This window comes from Telmatherina bonti, assembly GCF_933228915.1.
Source record: "Telmatherina bonti genome assembly, chromosome: 19".
NCBI classification, from domain to species: Eukaryota; Metazoa; Chordata; class Actinopteri; order Atheriniformes; family Telmatherinidae; genus Telmatherina; species Telmatherina bonti.
Window position 1 is genome coordinate 21928652 of NC_136617.1, and position 6000 is coordinate 21934651.

Genomic DNA, 6000 nt, shown 5'->3' on the forward strand with positions numbered 1-6000 from the left:
AAAGAACTTCACTGGTCTGGCAACGTGAGCTCCAATAATACATCAGCTCACACACAAGGAAATCAACACTCACAAAGCTGGCCATCATGTTCACTTGGTGCCCACCCTTCGCACAGACACCCAACACAACAATTCAATAACAGTCATAACTGATGCAGCTTTGTTGAAACAGCATGGTGATAACAACTGTATACACACACTAACACAGTCATCACCAGCCTCACAAACAGTGAAGACAGTAGCAGTAGGCAGCAACACACTCTCCAGAGTGTTAATGACACAGACCCATGAAACAAACACTCCAGTGACTCATGGGCCAACACTCTTACAAAGAAGGTGGAAATGGTGGGAAGCATTAAAAACATTGAGAGGTAACTGGCCTCTTTGGACAAACCACTTGGATGGATGTCAATAATTTGCATATTATCTCATGCCTTGGATGACAAGTGTCTGAAGTGGGTAAAGTCTTATTAATAACTTTGTATCAGCCCTCTGACCAAAGCTCACTTGAAAAGCATATCAAGCCAAGTGTAAATTTTATCTGTGGCTGACTGTTTTATTTTCTCTGCCAGGGATGTTGGCATGAAAGCAGTGAGGTTTTACACAGTGGCCCAAATATTTGGATTTGTATCTTGCTTGCTGGACAGCTGGTGATAGCTAGATATGCTCAAAATGCTCTTCAATACCACAGGTCATCATAGCCAGGAAATCTGGGGAATAGTTCAGTATATAAATGTGGCAGACAGCTCACACATCCGTAAAACGACTCCCAAGTTAAGGCTGTTGGTAACCTGTGTTTTTGTTTCCATCTATGGTTTTGCCCACAGATTTCCTGGCTCACGGAAAAGTGAAAATAGGCCAGAAGACATGGGGACATGCCTGGAACACAAAGGCAAACACAAAGTCTGCACGTGCATGTACACGTTTATATACTTGGGTGCATAAACATACAGGTGCGGTATGTTTCTGCAACACTCCAGGTAGCAGTTGACTCTGTGGTCTGCATCAACTTCCTGGAGACAGCTCCAGATTGCAGGTTTGAAAAGCAGAGGTGCCAACAGAAACTACTCTTTCCATCCTTAAGACAAAAAAAAAAACAAAAAAAAAACAAAAAAAACAGATGTTAGTGGGCAAAATCCCATCCAATTTTTCTGAACCAAACTGAAAGTAGTTTTATGGAAAATAAATCAAAGTTTGGTTGATGTTGATCATTTAGCGGAAACTTCAGTGGTAGTTTGTCTTTATGTTTTGCTCCAAACATTTGACTTAATTTACTAAATCAGTGAACCAAGTATAGTAGTCCATCTTGTAGTGTTAAACTATAATTTAAAGACATTTGGTATGTACCAACTTAAGCATGCAGCATGGAAATGACATCAAATAAACTATTGTACTGATTGTTAGTTTGAGAAAACAATGTCATACACACTTTACAAAGCTAATATCAATCCCAGAGAAGTTGTGTGGGAAGAGATTGACTAAAGCAGGGATGCCCTAAATCTGTCCTTAAGGCCCCTGTCCTGCAGGTTTTTGATGTATCATTGCTCCAACACATCTAGCTTCCATTAAAGCAATAAAGTTCTGCACAATGACTGATTATTTTGGGTCAGGTGTGTTGGAACGGGGATACATGGAAAACCTGCAGAATTGTGGCCCCTAAGGACCGGAGCTGGGCACTTCTGGACTAGAGGGTCAGTGTAAGTCAATGTAAAATTTAGGGGTGGGAAAATCTAATTGAAAAATCGAAAATCTGGATTTTTTTGCTTCATAATTTTAAAATAATTTTTTTTTGTTAATTTTTTTTTCTCAAATAAATGAAAATAATTCATGACAAAATCTGTGTCATTTTTATTATTATATATTGATCTTTTAACTTGTCTTCTTGGGTATTAAAGCAGCAGAATGATGATCTGGCTACTGGGTTGTTTTCCCCCAATTGAAATCAAGAAAAATGACAAGCAAAAAAAAAAAAAAGAAAAATTTTTCTACATTTTATTTTGTTTTTAATCTACAAAAATGAGCAATATCGAAGAATTGTAAGAATCGCAATTTAAATCGAATTGTACCCAAAAAATCGGAATCGAATCGGGACTAAAGCATATCGTCACAGCCCTAGTAGAATTGCATTGTTTTATTGAGAAACTATGGTGGTTTTGAATTTCCTGAGAGTATTGCATGTGAAAAAGCTCCCTTTGAAGAGCTGTACGTTCAGAGAATAAAACTGTTAAGTGGTATCCACACTATTTGAAAATAATGTACAATATACTTTACTGGCACCAAAGATAAGGTTTTTCTTGGAATTCAAATGTTGTCAGCTGCCTTGATTTGTGCACATCAAAGAGTGAATGGTCTACATGGTCATGATATATCCTAAGATACTGAATATCAGCTCAGATTTCTCACCGAAGCCGCTTTGACCACCTTATCAATCAACACACTGTGGAAAAAACCTCAAGTAGCTGCTCCTTTTCTAAACATGCACACACAGAAAGCTGTGAATAGCTACAGCTTTACCAATTTGGAAATAAAAATGAACAACTGTTTAGTTTTGTGATGGGTGGAAATCAAGCGAATTAACAACAAGAACAAAATCATGTGTGGACAGCTGGGATTTTTGGAAAATCTTTGTACTCTGAAGGCATCTTTTCAGGAACAAACAACTAAAAGAAAACAAAGGAGATGCTGCCTGCCTAGAGGTATTATCTCTGTTTGCAAATTTTTTTGTGTACAACACTGTTTCCATTTTAAATGGCTGCTTGGCTGGCGTTTCGCCTGAACAGATTAAAACCATTTCAATACAAAACACTAAATGGCATCAAAGTTAAACTGAAACCATCAGAAATGATCTTTCACATAACAGACTTTTCTCAAACTCCTGCACATGAGATAACATGGGACTTGTAATGAAAACAGGCAGAAGCGTTACACTTCACTGTAAAGCCACAACCATGTTTCTGGAACCAAATAAGGACAAAACAGGGACATAGCCAAGAGTTTAAAACAATCTACATTTACAGTCTACCAATAGAAGCGTCAGCACGACTGCAGGGCAACCTATTGTTAGTACATGAAGTACATGAAAGTCTGATCAAAAAGTTTCACCCCCACACCAATAAAAATATCTGGAAAATATAATTTCCCAGAAAGTTCGAGCAGCAGTCACTGGTCGAGCTGTTCCACCTAGCGTCAACATGGTGTTATTACAACAAAAAACAACAAAAGGTTAAGCCGCAGCTATATTTATGCATTTAACTGTGAATTAGAAGCAGTGTTTCTTACGAGAAGAACCGTGACAGCTCCGGGGACTTTTCATGATACAGCAAGGATGCGTCAAAGAGAAACTTGGCTGTTCTTTGCTCCATTTTCAGTGTCCCGACGCTGCACGTGAAGAAGCGAAACTGGCGAAAATAGTATAAAAGGGTTCTTCAAACTATCACACAAAACGTTTAGCAAGCCTAAAGAATGGATCCTGATGCCCGAAAAACATCCGTGCGCAAAATTGGTTCTTCAAACGGAGGAAAAGTGTTAAAAATATCAACGAATATAAGCTAGGCGACGTACCTTCCATAACAGATACACGTTGCGTCGCAAGGTTTTGACGTTACTGGCACTGCATTATGGGAGATTGAGTAAACGACACGCTCACATCTGAGTCAGAACATTTACATTCAGTGTCTTATTTAGTTGCAAAAATGTAAAGTAGTCAGAATCTTAAGTGAACAACAACAACAACAACAACAACAACAACAATAATAATAATAATAATAATAATAATAATAATAATAATAATAATAATAATAATAATAAAAAATTTATGAAATGATATTTTTAAGATACTAACTTCATATACAAAGCTAACCATTTTAAAACAGAACTATTAACCCTATCTGCGGTTGTCAGGTTATTTCAGTCATCCCATTTATTGTCAACTCTTGGAGAGAAATGAGAAGCCTAAATTTAGTCTACATGAATTCATAATGCAGTTTGACAACCACAAATTAAACATTACTTCGGCAGTTGTTCCAGCTCTAAAGACAGGCCTATCATTTGATGTCATCATTCCTAGAATCTTATTGGACAAGGAGAATTACTGGCATCAGACGCAAGTAGGATAGTCAGAATTGGCATCGTTAATGCTATGTCCTGCGGACAGAGAACCAACTGTCTTTCTTTTATTTATTGTTATTATTTTTTATCACATTTTCTTTTGCACATAAATTAACCTATGTACTCTGACAAGGTCTTGATCGCTCAAGTGTGTAAAACTCTTGGATCCAGTGAAATTGTTGCAGCAGCGGCTCTGTGAGGGAAATCTGCGGAGAGAAGAGGAACTGTGGTGTGAAATTGGATATTTTGAAGAAGCAGCAGGGAGAGAGAGCTTGTAGCGCGCCGCGCACCGATGAGTAGCCTTCCTCGATGGCTGAAGAATCAACCTTTTCAGACACATGCCCGAAAGAGCAAAGGCGCAATAGGACAAGGGAAGTTACAAAGAGGTTTAGCTCGACGCAAAGGGAGATTTTCTTCAACAGCAGCCACAACACCTGCTCCAGCAGTATTGCAGCGTAGAACTAATGATCGGACTGTTGCGTTTTACGCACATCTTTTCCCGATTTTCCCGTCCAAGGTAGGTTTCACCCTTTTCAAATACTTAGTCTAAGGCAGAGGGTTTTACGCAATTTAATATGATCCAACCAGAACCTGAATGAAAACAAAAATATCATCACACTGTTCCTGTTATCTTAATTTTCTATTAACTTTGTTTTACAAAAGTGGAAGATAATATGTAATAAGGGCTTCGAATTATTCTGGAAGATATAAAGCATGTCACGGAAAATCTCCCATTCATACTGCGAGTTTGTCATTTCATATTTAGATCCAGAATAATTTCATAAAGTCTACCGCAACATTATTTGATATAATTATGATGATTAATATTTGATACTTGCGACTTCTGAAAACTGACATTTGCTTTACAGGTTACAGTTTTTCCGTGCATGCGCGCGTGCAGTCGTACACGGATGGATGGAAAGAGGGGGCTGCCACCAGACACTGAAGAGATATTAAATCACCGGACCATACAGAGCTTACAGAAACTGATGGAGTAAGCTAAAGTGTGAAGGATTGCTCCCTATTTTTCCAGCGGCAAATCTTCTCTCTATCAGGCTGTGTCAGGCAGGCGCTTCCACACTAGATTGAAAATAGCCAAGCGGTGCGGCTCCGCGTAAAGTGTGGTCCGCGGATAAAGGGATTCTCCTCTCAATGCAGGACTAAATTGACTTGCGTGTCTGAGAGTCAGACAGAGAATAACACATAAGCAGACAGAGAGGCGGATATGATGCTCAAAGTGCTGTTGCATCCTCACCACGTTTATTTTGCTATGGAGCTGAAATGAAATTGTTCCAGAGCAGTGATTGAAAAGGTAACCATTTTGCTTTCTTCTCGGAAACACCCACTTTCAGATCCATAGGTGAATATAATTGTGATGCAAAATGCCGCTTGAATGACAAGATTTGTGGCATGCCTGTTCCTTACCTTTGCACCAATAATAATTTCAGTGAAATCATGCTTCAGAACTGCCACAGAGCATTGGTATAATAACGTAACTTTTAGGGATGCCTAAAAGTATTATGGCATTTGCTGTCATATTAACATATAACTCAGGTTTAGGATCAGTATTAAAGGTGGTAACTGAGAGTTGTCTGCTGCTGACTCACAGAGGAATGTACCTGCAGGCCTTACAGTATTAATGCACTTCTCATTGAACTGCGTAGAACCACACCTGTCTCTATTATGGCGTGGTGAGACAAGTCTGGTGCCAACATGACTCTTTTTTCACCAACAGAGGACCTCAGGGAGCAGAAATATCCCAAAGTGTCCTGTCAGCATCTGCAGGGAAAAGCCAATCCCAGCAGCAGCAGTAACAGCAGTCACAGAGCCAGCTATCACTTCCGAAACGCAACACCACCTTCAATAGTGCTGAGAAAGCTCAAGAGAAAAGGC